Source organism: Manacus candei, unplaced genomic scaffold, assembly GCF_025592945.1.
Source record: "Manacus candei isolate 608988 ecotype Guabito, Panama unplaced genomic scaffold, ASM2559294v1 h1tg000093l, whole genome shotgun sequence".
NCBI classification, from domain to species: Eukaryota; Metazoa; Chordata; class Aves; order Passeriformes; family Pipridae; genus Manacus; species Manacus candei.
In genome coordinates this window covers 475,308-490,571 of record NW_026138141.1, presented here as the reverse complement: position 1 = coordinate 490,571, position 15,264 = coordinate 475,308, and positions in this window count along the sequence as shown.

The window sequence follows — 15,264 nt, the reverse complement described above, 5'->3', positions numbered from 1 at the left end:
CATACATTTTCCTTTGTAGTTCTATAGCTCTTTCCTCCAACTGAAGATCTATAATAATATGCTAGTGGTGGTCTAGGAGGGGGTTGTAAATTTGTTTGTCTTTAGTTTTGGTTTTGGGGTTTTTTTGGGTTTTTTTGTGCCCTTATTTCTTCTTGCTGGTTGCATTCTGTGGGGGAAGAATCACTCAGAATGGTTGTGTATGCTTTTCTGCTCCAGCAACAAACAGTGAAGATTTCTTCCTCCCAACCCTCTAACCTTAATGATGGTTTCATTCCAGACTGATTCCAGTGTGACTGCCTAGCAGTGTTTCTGCTAAAAGGAATTTTTTTCACTTGACACTTCTCACCATACTAAATTGCCAGACAAAGTTATTTCCTGGTAAACAGAAGGCAGCCAAGCCCTGACTGTCCCCATTTCTCCAGCACCTCTGGTTTCAGAGTGGTTGTGTGCTGTGCTAGCACTGGCATTAACTTCCATTGTTCTCTCTTGCTGGTGGGGGTAACTCCTGTAGTTTCTGTTTTACAGTTGAGCATTATGGCACAGAATGGAGACATCATCTGCCACTCACTGAAAAGGTCGTGATTATGTCATAAACTGAATCCAGAGGAAATCTTCAACATGCTGAAATTAGTGGGAGTTTTACTATTGGCTTCAGTAGTGTCTGGACTGCACTTGCAAGGACTTTGGGTTTGCTCCTGTGCTCTATCACAGGGGTCACCAACCCTCACATCAAAGACTGCAGTTCTTTAATATTTCCTGCAACAACTATCTTTTCGTTAGATATGAGAACTTCTATTAGGTAATAATAGTTTTCTTGTTCACTGTGGGCAAGGAATGCCATCCCTCCTTTGCCATTGTAAGCTTCAAGCAACGTACCTGGCTTGATGGATCATTGCCTTGGGTCATAAATTATAATTGGGAAAGATAAAGGAAACCTGAAGGAATCTGTCAGAATAAGCAAGGTCACAGAGACCTTACCAGTTCTCAAGGGACAGCTTTCTTGGTAATGCAGCTTCACTACTACACAGAAAAAAAACCCTATCTATTTGTTCTTGTCATTAGAGAGGAGGCATTATCCAAAACAAATATAATGAGCCTTTCCATTGATGCAAACGTCCACACAACAGTCCAGCATATCTAATTTTTCACTGGCACAAGACTATGTGAAATGTGTATAGAATACAATTACCACATTGAGATAGCTGAAGCATGACTCAATGGCTGGACAATCAGCAGCTGCTCTTGTGGGCTTCTCACCATGGCTTTTGTATAAATAGTTGTTGTAATGTAGAATGCAAAATTTGAGCAAATATAAAAGATAACTGAACATATATATTTATAGTGTCTCTTATAGTGATTATCCTTCTGCAACCTCAGAAAGGAGTAAGTAATCTAGAGTTTTCTCCATGAGTTTGAAGTAAAGTCTCATACACAGGTTTAAATATCAACAACCAAACTTTTGCTGATGAGCCACTGCTTAGGTATAGTAATTACTGTTTCTTGTTACAGCTATGGAAACATCTTGTATTCAATGTTTGAGTCCCAATGTCTTTATTTAAAATGCTGTGAGTGGTAATTGTCTATTGATTTAAGATTTTGGTGTAAAACGAGGCTATGACTACTAAATGCAAAATTGCTAGATGCAGTAAGCACAGTAGAAAACAGGTACCAGTGTATTTACTAGTAATAATTCCCCAGTGAGTGATAAAAGAGACCATCATCCAGGTTTTTCCCACTGGGTTCCTGCAGAGCTCATTGCTCTCTCATGCACTCTTGAGTTTACACTCCAGGCAGGGCAGGAATGCATCTGCAGCAGCAGTATAAGTTGTGGCATTCATGACAGCTCAAGCTCAATGCATTCAGATATGTATTCGGGGGAAGAAGTTCATCATGTTTCTTGTCACGCAGAAGTCTTTGATCAGTAGGCTTTGACTATTTTCTTCAGAAAAGGTGTGCTTCAGCTGTATCTGTAACAGAAGCGACTTAACTTCACTGATAAAGGGTTATGGGATAGAGATGCCACAAAAAACATTGTTTATAAACCAAAACTTAACCAAAATAATAACCCTCCTGCTCAGAGATCTCAATTACTGTAAGGGGTCTTTCAACAGGCTCCCAAGGCTGTGTATTCATATGTGAGTAGGTGTGAAGATTTCTAATGCAGAAGGATTTTGGCGATATGATCTTTATTCCTTAATTACTGGAAGTGAGATTGCCCCTAAAGGTGTATGGCTGCACCCAAGGTAAGCATGTTTCACTGTCCTTTTAATCAGTTGAGGAGAGAAACTGTCCCTTGTAGGACAGAATTTCTGTCTTGTTATTTAGACATCTCAAAACAAGTTGGGTGAGTCATGCCCTTAAGGTGCCTGTATTCCTCTGTTGACTGTGAAGGGAGCCAGGGGGTGGGGGTGTGGAACTAGGAAAAATACACATACTTACGCTATGGATATCTAAAATTGGATTACACTAATCCTACTTATTTTATTTTTTAAAAATTAATATATATGTATTTGAAATAGATAAGTGTATATACTCCTAACATATGATTTCCAGCACCAGATTGTCTTCCAGATCAGCATTGTTTGTATTGCCACTTTTTTCAGGAATAACTGGCTCCATCCACAAGGGACCAAAGCTGCTGTGGGATTTAGCACTGTGATAACTCATGGTTACAGACTGTCTCCCAAAGGGGTGTTAAGGACCAAATGAGGTGCCTGTGCCTCCTTCCCATTGCATGCTCTGTCAGCTAGAAACCATCCAGAGTTGTTCACATGTGGGTGGAAGAAACAGTGGTGTTTGTATGAGACACAGCCAGCCACCAACAAAACAGGATTCTGCCTTGCTCATAACCCAGTGAGCCCAGTTGTTCCAGGACCTGCAATAACCAAACCCAGAGCAGACAAGACTTTATTTTAGCTGAACTGATTGTTGCCTTTTAGATAAGGCCTGATTGCTAAAATTCCCATTTTGTCTTTGGAAGCTGTTACTTCCATAACTTGCAGGGTAACAGAGTCTTTCATCCAGCATCATCCTTACCCAGAGAAATCATCTACCTGGAGCACATACGGAATGTCAAGCATCAGGGCATGAGGGTCATATGCACATGTACGGCCCAGACCATCTTCCCATGGAATTCCCTACCCTATCCATGGCCTAGGAAACCATTTCAGCCCCTCAAGGCCATCAGGCCCTGCCCTGCCTGGCCATGGACCTCATTGGTTGGGATCCCTGCTTATGAAACAACATCCCCTGCTGGCCTTGGCCTGTCCCCATTCCCAGGAGGGTGCACAGGGCTAGGGTTGCCCGGCTCTCTGGGGGTAGAGTGGGAAGAGGATCTGTTGGAACGAGTCCAGAGGAGCACCATGAATATGACCAGAGCTGGAACAACTCTCCTAAGGGGAAAGACTGAGAGAGTTGGAGCCATTCAGCCTGGAGAAGAAAAGGCTGCTGGGAGACCTTATATCACCTTCCAGTACCCAATATGGGCCCCCAAGTAAGCTAGAGAGGGGCGTCTTACAAGAACATGTAGTGATAGGACAAGGGGAAATGGCTTTGAACTGAAAGAGGGTAGATTTATATTAGATATTAGGAACAAATTGTTTAGTGTTACAGTGGTGAGGCACTGGAACAGTTTGCCCAGAGAAGTTGTGGACAGACCAGATTGTATGGGGCTTTGAGCAATCTAGTATAGTGGAAGGTGTCCCTACCCATGGCACGTGGGTTGGATTAGGAGATCTTTAAAGTCCCTTCCAACCCAAAGCATTCTATGATTCCATGATAGGTTTGAACTACCAGGTGCTGCCTGCTGCTCTGAGGGTCCCTAGGGAGACTGAAGCCCTTGTGGCACCCTGACAAGAAGGTGAAGTTCATATTTATCTGGAAATTAAAAACATGTCAGCAAGTGCAAACTTTTAACAATATTTTCTTTACTGGGCATATTACCTGGTTACCGAGACTTTCTCCCTCTACTGTTCTCTGCTGCTGAGACCTAGCTAAATAATAAAATCAGTCGTCTTCTTTTATTAGATTCTTCTGTGAGCATAGTGTAATTGTGCAGCTGATAGGAGAGCATTAGCTTTTATGTGGTGATATCTTATTTTTTAGACAAATCAACTACCAAATCTATCACACTTGAGTGACTGCAGGTAACTGTGCACCAAGTGGGAATTTCAGGTCCCTGCTGAACAAGCAGGTCTTGTCAAATGCTGTCTCAGACACTGCAGGTTCTGGTCAATGTGACCCATGTATTAAAACCCACTCAGGGAGAAAATAAAGCTGATTATCTGCTGTTTCCTCAGCTCACTGGCTGTTTACGTGTCTCAGGAAGGCTTTCTGACACAGCACTGTAAAGCAGCCTATCTATAGCTTCATATTACTAGTCCCAAGAGAGAGCTGCAATAAACAGCAGAGAAGAAATAAAATCTGTTCCTGGAAATCAGCTCAGCTAGAGACAACTGAAACTTATAGCAGAATAAACCATGACTGGTTTAAAGCACTTAATCTTTTGTTTATAATACACACCTGGTGTTTATAATACACACCTAACCAAGGTAATGCAGGTTATATCAAGAAGATGGCATAGGTGCCACTGCCACAGCCTCTTTCCAAAAATGAGTCACTGAACATGCCATCAGCCTCTTTGAGGGGTGCAGGACTGAGGAAGGACCTGACTGCACTGAAGCCCATCAGTGCTTCCCTAGCACAGCTAAATTGCATTAAGAAAGGTGGTCATCTTGGAAAAATATCTGTGAAAACACAACTTGTCTAAGGACTGTGTGAACAAAGAGCCATGACGCACGCCAGCCAGGCTGCTGAATTTGACAAGCATGCTTCAGATTTCAGAAGGCAAAAATAAACTGGCCTTTTATCAAATCTGGGGAGTAAAGATCTTTTCTGTTTAAGTTTTTTCTCCTTTGATAGTGACATCTCTGGAGATATTTGTGTCCTTCTCAAAGCTGCACAATAGAAGAAAATGAAGCCAGATTTCCAGCACTTGATTGAAAATGTCTCAATGTCCGGTAACCCCTCTTTCTGTGTCTTGGTCCCTGTAATTGTGACATTGACATTTGAAAAGATAAAATCTTAGTGAGTATTGGAAGAAGACCTGCTACCACTGGGAAATGCATTCTTCAAATGCCTTGATTTATGTCTCACATTTTCAATGCTAAATTTGATGGTCAGTCCTTGGATTCACAAAAGTTCTGTGACTTCTGGTTACAAAGCTTTATACTGCATGTAAGGACCTGCTGATTTCATTTGCAAAAGTTTGAAAGGTAGAAATAAGCCTGGCAAGCCAGTACGTCTCAAGAAATCATTTTGGGAACTACTTTTATTACCAGTGATCATTCTAGAAAAAAAATAATTTTGCAAATAAATAGCACTTCAGAGTTGGACTTTAGCAATGGGCTAATTTTCTGGAATTATTTCAGAACTGTTCCTTTATAAAGCAGTTGCTTTTAAGATCTAATTTCTTGTGTAAGTTCAGGATATTTTTTGAGAGGAGTGATTTACATTCTTTGTCCCCAGAAGAAGCAGAGGGAGGGTCACTGCAGAGGTCAATGACCTATCACGATCCCAGGAGAGGCAAGGAACTGGAATCCTTTATTGGACATACAACTTCATATTTAAAGAATCAGGGTTTACATATTCAACAGGGGGTTCTGCATATTTATGGTATTAAAATTGGGGGGTTTCACAAGGATGAGGTAAGGGAAAAAACCCAGGTTAACATTTTTGGGGTCTTAGGAATTACCTCATGGGAAAAACCCACTTTAACTTGGGCAGTGATTTTACGGGGAGGACAGGTAACACAAAAGGAGAGACAAAACAGTGGGTCTTCCTATGTGTTGATCAAATCAGGGTATGATCTCTTTGGTTTGGGCAGGGCATTTGATAACATCATGCAAGGAATCTCTTCCATTGTGCTGGAGGAGGCAGGAAGAATCTACAGTGATGAAGTTACTACAAAGGGGTTTTCCCCAGCTTCTTTGACTCAAGGTTTTCTGTTTAAGCCTAGCAGTTTCTTTTCACATATCTAAAATTTGGAATCCAACAGTGTAGGGAGTGTGTTTAAGGTACCGGGGATGTACCAGGGCAAGAGTGCCCGAGGGAGCATGCGCTGACATAGACAACTTTATTGGTCAAAGAAGTCACATGGGTTTAAGGGATAAAACCAGTGCTGAATTTGAAATAAATTCTCTTTGTTCACCACCTCACAAGGAGCGTGCTTCCTTCTTTACCATGTAAAGTACCGCCACGCTACATATGGTGCACCCAAACTTGAGACTTTGAACTTATATTAAGTCAGTTTAGCATATCCTGAATCAGGCAAAAAACTTGGTAATTCCAGTATCGTCTCAATTATCTTGAGACGGGAATTTTCACCAAAAAAACCACAGCTGTCTTTAAGTTGTTGTCTCAGAGCGTTTGAGAAACACAATCCTAGTTTAGTGAGCTCCAAAAATATTAGAGATAGTGCACAGGAAATAGAAGAAAGAAGAAAGAAGAAAAGAAAAAACCGACAGATCGAGGCAGTCGGAGAGGCGGAGTGGGGTCCAACATACACCGGAGCGGTGAGTCACGCTGAGAGGCAGCGCCAACATCCTATGCAGCAAGGACTCTTCCCCAAGCGATACCATGTCCGCAGCTCGGAGACCCAGGTGGCAGAGCACCTTAAAACCATCAGGGAAGCCCCGCTACCTGCCGCTTGCCACGGCTCGGCCGTGTGCGTAAAGCGGCTCCGCCGCTTCTGCCTTCTAACATCCTCAGCGCGACCGCCAGACCCCGCGAAGCCCGCATCAGTTTTCTGCCTAGCAGAAACTGCTGCAGCTCACTGCCGCAGCCTGCCACTTCCTGCCGGCCATGTGCCACGCTCAAAAGCCACGTGGGACCAGCCGAAGCCGCGTCGTGACCCCGCCAAGCCTCTCCCCATGCCACGTTCAAAACCACGTGGGACCTACTGAAGCCGAACCGAACGCGCGCCACGCCGCGACTCCCCGTCGCAGCGTCAGAACCCCTGCACCACCCAGCGAACTGCGGGAACCCCGGAGCCGCTTCCCGCCGCTGCTGGAGAGCCCCACACCAAGCCACCCACGCCTGCTGCTTGCAGATGCCGCTTGCAAACGCCGCTTGCAGACGTGCCCGTGCTCACCAGCCGATCGCCTACTGCCGAGCGCCGCCGCAGCCCGCACCTGCGCCAACAAGCCCTGCCACGCCACCAAGAAACAGTGCCTCCGCCACCCACACAGACCCAGCCGACAGAGAACCGGGAGAAGCCAGCAAATAGACAAAGACTTTCCAGCAGTGCACATCTACAGCGCCGAGACTGAAAGGTAAAATGAGAAATTTTCTCTCCACTGAGATATCACAGAACACAGATGCACTGGCTATCCTGCTAAAACCGTATCACATACAAGCTACAAGGGTGGAACTAACAAAACTGGTACGCTTTATTTAGACAGCTGTCCCTGAACTGCCAATAGTTGAAGCCCTTCACATAGAAATATGGGACAAAATAGGAAACCTTATAAAACTAAAAGCTCAGGGGGGAGACCCCCAAGCTAACAATGCCTTTCCAGCCTGGCAAGTCATAATGTCTGCACTAAGCAGAGCACACAAACGGACAACACATGCATCCAACACCAACACACCCCCCCCGCTCACACTACTGGCAACAGCCCGACTTCTAGGCATAAGACCTCAAACACACAAAGTCCGGCGGGGGAAGGGAGAGGAGCTGTTCGTGACTTAAGGTTTGGGTCAGGGATCGGGAGCCAAGGGGACGCAGGTCGGCGGGAGGAGACGGGGCCTGTGATGCGAGATCCCAGCCCATGGGACCAGCACAGAGGACCCCGTAATAGTGATGGGGGGGTAACCCAGCATATTTGCCACCTCGCACCGCAGATGATCACCGGCCATGTGCCCAGGGATGGGTGCCACCACCTTGCCCGCCACATGGACTGGAAACTGACCCATCTCTCCTGGCCCCAGCTCTGCCCTGCCCCACCCATAGGCACAAAGGGGGAGGTAACCTCGCCCCCTCGCTGCCTCCACCACCCACCACCACCTCCCCACAGGGAACCGGGTTCACTGGGGCCACAGGGGGAGAGGAATGGGGAGATGAGGAGGAGGAATCCAGGATGGTTCTGCCGGGAGGGAGCGAGGTAGCAAACGGGGAAGGATCAGTTCATAAGTATGCCACACGATTGGAAGACAACATGTGGCTGGCCGATTTTAGGGAGAATTGCTCTGCTTATGCCAGTGACCCACAGGCAGGTGTAATAGCACATCAGTTAACCAGAGATAGAAATTATAGTTCAATAGATACACAATCTAAATACCATAGAGAGATATACGATGTAATAGCCAAACAAGCCCTGAAAGCTATGAAAAACCTTCACACTACAGACCAAAATAGCAACCTGCCCTCTACAAAAGCATTACAAAACTATTCTGAACCAAATTCAAGATGTCTAGATCGGTTGCAATCAAACAAGTGGAATACAATTGTTGCCGTGGGAGTTAGGTGCTGAAAAAATCTCCCGGAGCAGTTAATTAGGGGTGAGATAAGAAAGGGTTTATTATGCCAAGGCAAAGGTGTTACAGGACGCGCCCACCCTTTGTGCCTGAGATGTTACATTTTATAATATCATCCATCCAATCCCAGATGTGTCCACCCTGTGGCCTTTACTCTGAACCACCCCAGGTCCACCCCCTGAAAATGGGTCTGGGGTGTGTTTCGGGACCCTCTGTTCAGCCCATCTTCATCTTCATCAGAGCACAAAGGGTACACAGTCACCCAGTTTTTGACCGTGTTCTGTGGTTTAGGCCCTGATATGCTGTTCTGCCAACAATCTGGGCCTTGCCTTGACAAAAGACTAAACATTTCTGCTGTATTCAGGGGTAGGGGTGATATGGGGAGCATAGAATGGGGTAAGAGGGTTAATGAATGTGTAAACAAGGGTGCTAGAGGAAAGGGATAAGGGAGGAAGGGAGGGATGCTGCTTTTAGTACTTCCACTACTTATAAAACTTACAAGTATTAGAAAAATAAAAACCATTAGGGGCTTAAGGCATCACAATAAAGCCCAAGACATGCTGTATAAGCATTTGGCTTTTGAAAAGGCAAGCTCAAGCTGTGGAGAATCTTTGCAAACCCCTCTTGAAAGGGAAGGCTACAGCATTGCTGAGTTAGTTCAATCCTACCAAAGAGTTAACTCTGTGAAACACCAATCTAACCCTTTTGCTATAACCCTAAAAGCCCAGTTAGGAGTAAAAGATGAGGCCAGACACAGAGCTAGTTGTGTTACATGTGGTGACAGTAACCACTCTCAGAGAGATTGCCCTTGGAGACCCTTAGCAGCAACATCCCACAACTACCTAAGCAGCAGGGAATGGGCTGACTTATACCAAGGGTGCCATAAACAAGGCAAAGGCTATGCCATAAGCACTGTACTACTTACTGCCGTGCTGCTCGCTATCCTCCTCTCTGCCACCCGCCTTCCTGAGCAAGAGAGGAAGCAGCTTAAGGCAAGCCACAATGTGCCAACAACCAGCCCCAAAAATACTCCTGTATTCTGCACCCCCAAGAAAGGTGAGAAGTGGAAAACACTGCAAATGTTAAGAGTAGAAAATGCGGTCATAAAGCATGTGGAAGCCTTGCAGCTTGGACTGCCCTTACCTACAAGGCTTCCAGCAAATTGGCCTCTAATGATAATTGATTTAAAGAACTATTTCTTTACCATCCTTCTGCACCCTGAGAATGCGCCAAGGTTTACCTTTTCCATCATGGCCTTGAACAATGCACAGCCCATGCAAGACCACCAGCACTGCTGGGCTGTCCTTCCTTGGAGGATGCAAAACAGCCCGATGAAAAATCAGACAATTATCATACACCATCATATAGATAACACATTAATAACCATGGCCACAAGAAATGAACTGCCATTTGTTATTACTGCTCTAACCAAAACTGTCCAAGATGCAGGATTTCAGATTGTTTCAGAGAGGATCCAACCATCACAACCCTGGACTTCCCTGGATGGAAGATCACACAGCAAGAAATTTCCACGCAGCCACTGCAGCTCGAGGTAAAGGACACTTTAACTTTACATGAGTTGCAAAAACTCCTGGGGGCCATAAATTGGTTAAGACCTATTTTAAACATAACCACAAAGGAGCTACACCCTCTATTTGTGCTGCTAAGGAGAGACTCCAGCCTAACGTCTAACCAGTCTCTGACAGCGGAGGCAAAGCAGGCGTTAGACATTTGTGCCAAGGCAATAGAGAATAGGCAGGGCAGACGGAGAAATCCTGAACTGTAAATCTGCCTAGCCTTAGTTCCCAACAGGTACCAGCCATTTGCAGTCTTGTTTCAGTGGGATCAGACTGAGAAAGACCCGCTGCTAATTCTGGAGTGGCTCTTTCTGCCCCACACACCACCCAAGACTGTGTGGACCATTAACAAAATGTTTGCTAAGCTTGTCATTAAAGGCAGAGAACAACTGCAGGAACTGGACGGAATGGATCCTACTATCATCTACATCCCAGCTACGAAGGACAATTTGAATTGGATGCGGGCTGAAGATGTAGGATTCCAAGCTGCCTTGACAAGCTTTGATAGTAATATTTCAATCCATCTCCCTAAACACAGATTGTGGGCAGAAATTAGTAGTTTACCTTTAAAGGTAAACTGATGCAAACACAAAGGCCACAACCAGTGAAAGGCCTCAGAGCCTTCACAGGTGCATCTGGAAAAACCAAAAAAAGCTGCAATGACTTGAGTAAACCCTGCCACAGAACAGTGGGAATGAGAAGTACAGACCATGAACCAAACTCCTGTACAGGTTCTGGAACTGGCTGCCATTCATATTGCCTTGGGGAAATTTTCTGAACAACTTTTTAATGTTGTAACTAATTCCTGTTATACTATAAGGTTAATCCCTCATTTTGAGAGTTAGTTTCTTCGAGATATTGTTAACCTATTGTTTGAAATGTGTTCTGCTTGGTTTCTTGTGATTCATAGAAGGTTTGATTTCTATAAAATACACACAAAATCACACATAAATTCTCTTTGTTCACCACCTCACAAGGAGTGTGCTTCCTTCTTTACCATGTGAAGTACCGCCACGCTACACAACAGGTCACCATTTCTGTGCTCTGTCAAGTGGCCCGGTGGTATCTGTGCTGCTAAAATGAAAGAGGACCAAGTTGTGGGCTTTAGAAAGGGGCACATGAGTATCCTTCCTGTTGAATTATTTAATGTGCTTTTGGTCTGTGCTAGCTAGGCCTCCCCTAAAAGAGCATTTGGGCACAGTTGAACTACTCACATGGGCCATGGACTGTTACCAGCACAACAACAGTTTTGGGGGGGGAATGGTACTGGAAATGAACTGACCTACATCCTTTTGCCTCTGGGACTGTAAAATAAGGCCTGTCCAGTTTTATTTACAGATTATTTGCTCTTTCCCAGGAATTCTTAGACTTGATTTACTTTATTCACATGCCCATATCTGTTTTGAAATTCTCTAACATGCATTAGGGACAGACAACAGTCCATTAGGGACAGGCAACAGTCCAAAGGGTCAGTGTTCAAGGCCACAGAAATGTTCCAATTTTTGAAGTATAAATGAAACACTTGACCATAGTGTTTCAGTCATCTGAGATCTCTAAATGGGGCTGGGAAGTTTTAAGAAACCAAGATCTCTTTTCAGTATTGAACAAAACCTCAAGCAAAACTCTATATGTTCCTTGAAGTTATTTTAAGTTAAACTTGCACAGTACAGTACCTGATCATATTAGATAATTTATGATAATCACCTCATATCTTTGGCTTCATCCCCTAGGGAATAATTTCTTAATAAATACATGTGAAATCCCAGATTATTGCATTCACATTTGTGAATACATGGTTATTTTGTCTGTGAAATTCCTCTGAGAGTTGCTGTGTCAACATTTGTTGTGCAACACTCTTATTTGCTGTGTAACAGGATGAGAACAGCAGTGAGTTTTCCCGTAAATGTGAATTTTTTTTCTTGGCTGGCACAATGTGTAGAGCCCTGCCAAGAAACACTTGGGTAGTGGCTGCATTCCTTACTGGCTTGATTGGTGTGCCTGGGGGTGTGTGCAGGCATGTGTCTGCACACGTGTGCAGAAATATACATCTACTGGATGGACTGAAAATGCTTCAGCATTGACACCAGCACATGCTCCCATTGCTGATACAGCCATGGATGCTGTAGTCCCCCATTTAGGCTACAGATGACTTGAATACGTGAGCATGCAGAGAGAGACTCCACCAAAAGCTTAGTCATTCTTGTCACTGCAGGTACACACTGTGTGTCAGGACTTTGGCTTAGTTTTTAGCCTTGTGATACATGTCCTATTTTTCTAAAATCAACAAGACTTGTAAATACTGAGAAAAGCCTTGACTGCAGCAGCAAAGCAGCAGGAGCAATTTGTGCTTACTAGATGCAGTTGTGGCTGGCACTGCTGGCCCCAGCTCTGTATTTGTGCCACCTCTTCAGAGCCTTAAAGTTGGCTGAAGTCTCAAAGCACTGCCCTGTGCTCCTGTTAATCCATTCCAATCTCCCCAGGGTTTAGTAGCTCAGCAAATGTATCACCCTAGTGCAGCTACATGGTCTCCAGATCAGGCTATCGTGTCTAGACGGCTTAAAGAGCAGGAAGAGTAGATATGCATAGCCTAAGGCCATCTTTGGGATTCACAGAGATTTAGCTGTCTCAGAAAGAGACTTTATTTGTGAGCTTCCATAAAATCTCGTAGAGGAAACAATGCAGGGAGAGAAAAAGACCCAATCTCCAACAATTCTGTAGCCTCTTCCTCTTGTTTCTACCAGTGTTTGAAAGATCAGGAGCATTTTGGTTGCATCTTGGTGGGAACTTCACGCTCTCAGATAGACAATATCCAGTATATGTGTTCTGGAAGCAATGGTATGTACTGAAACAAAGATGACAATCCTATTTTCAAGGAGATATCAACATGCATGTTGATATCATCCTGGGAGATGATCCAAATAAATTCTCTCTCACTTAAGAAATGGCATCTTTTTCTGTTTTGAGAGAATTTGCAGCAGCCTTTGATGCTACATGTGCCTGGACTAATTGCACAAGGAGAATGCTTGTGCTTGTGCTTTATGCATGTCCCAGTACTTATGTAGCTCTCATCATCATAAGATTTGATAACCTGAGTAACAGCTCCCAAAGTAAAAGAATATTGCTCGTGTTTTTTGGTTGCCTGTTGGGATCAATAAGGCTTGTAGTATGAGCAAGTGCAGTTACCATCATACATTGTACAATTATTCAGGAAGTGAATTCTACAATCACTGTAAAAGTATCAGTGTACTTGCTGTGATCCAGTCTGGTTAAACTATCATTCTGCTCAAAAGTGCTATATGCAGCTGTTTGTCACTGCTTTATTTTGTATATTCACTCTTAAAACAGTTCTTAGAGGCTTCGATATAATAAAAATCCAGTTAGAGAGGTGCTAAAGTGAGTTGATAGTTTTCTCTTGCCTGCTGTGGTGTAGGGCTCTACCCACTGGCTCCTGACCACAAGAAATGAAAACAGCTGCCTGAGGAACACATGCAGGAGAGCAGGTCCCAGAGGCTGAGCTCTGAGCAATCTGAGTTAAGCCAGCAGACCTGGTGTGCCAGCACTGTCCTTCTGCTGGTAAGAGGCAACTCCTCTGTGTTTTGCAGTAGAGAGAGAAAGAAATCAATAGCAATTTGTATTCCTGTGACCCCTGTCACAGACAGGAATGTATGGCTCTGCTGTTACTCACAGTGGCAGCTCATCACAGTGAGCAATGCAGCAGAGCCACAGTGTGATGGGAATGCAGCTAATCTGTAACAGCCTTATGAATATGGTGATGCAATGGTTTTAGGCAGGGGCAAGACCAGGGCAGGAGGTTATTCAGTAAGATTCTGTTGGAGCTGGAGAGAGAAGAACAAAGAAGTGATACAACAGCTCCCAGACTGGAAGCAATTGGTAAAATCATTAGGTGTAAAGATATGTCCCCAAAGAAATTTCAAGCGTATTTCATCAGTTTATGACTGTCAAGTGAGGGAAAACAGCAAGTTAAACTCTGTGAGAAAAGAGATGGAATAGTGGAAGTGGACTAACCAAAGCTGTCTAAAGAAGACATTAATAGAACAGGAGAGAAAAGGGACCTCTCAGTGGAGGGGAAAAATATATCTTGCAAATGTTATTTTTTGACAGCTTTTTAATGTTTTCAGGTTATGTTATACTTCAAAATATTTTTCTTTCAGTTAGTGATGTCATGCTTTCTTCAGGGCACCAAACTGCTGATCTGTTGTCAGCTGGGAGGTGACTGCAGTCCTGCCCAGGACTGCAAATCAGGGAATGATTTGGGAACCACAGCAGCCTGCTCCATGTGTCTCTCACACAGGAAGGTAGAAGATGCCTATGGATGTCAGGGTATAAGCTCAAGGATCCATGAGAAGCCCACTAGGGATACAGACTCTCCTGTTCTTGATCCTGATGCTCTGCATGAGGCAAGCCTTTTTACTGAGAAGTTTGTGATATCCTCCAAGTTACTGGCCTCAGATAATCCTATCAGTAGGGATAAACAAGTTTTTCTATACCTAGATCTGTTTACCTTACATCAATCTGAGTTAAATGTAATCTGCCACAGCTGTCCAAAGCTCAGGTTATCTATTATAAAATTCCTCCCAAGTACCCTGACACATGGTGATGAGGCAAATGCTCATGCAAAAAAAGCACGTGTTTTATTTAATTCAGGTAAAACAAAGGGGTTTACCACTCTCTGCCAGGTAATTTTGATTCCATGGAACCATGGTCCCGTCATTGTTCCTCCCATGGGACACAAATTCATCTGATTTTGCTTTCTTACCAAGAAAAAATATCCAGCAGTTCCTTGTTAGTTTAATATCAGTATGGTGGACCAGAGTGACTGGAGACGCTTCTGTACTGAAAGGGCCAAAGTGTGGCCAGCAGATGTGCATATCATGGGGATGGATATAGGACTGGACAGACATTCGTCCCAGACATTGTTCTTACACGAGTACCTGGTTTTCCTTCAATACATACTTATATTTCTTTGAAGAAAATTTCAACCTATTCACCTTACCTTTCCTCCCGAGCAGCATTAGACAGTCAGCTGATTGGTTAAAAAAAATCAAAAAAAGGACACCATGTCTGTTCTAAAAACTGTAAGATATCCTCAGGTTTTCAGGAGAGGTGATGCAACTGAAATGCCCCGATGTGC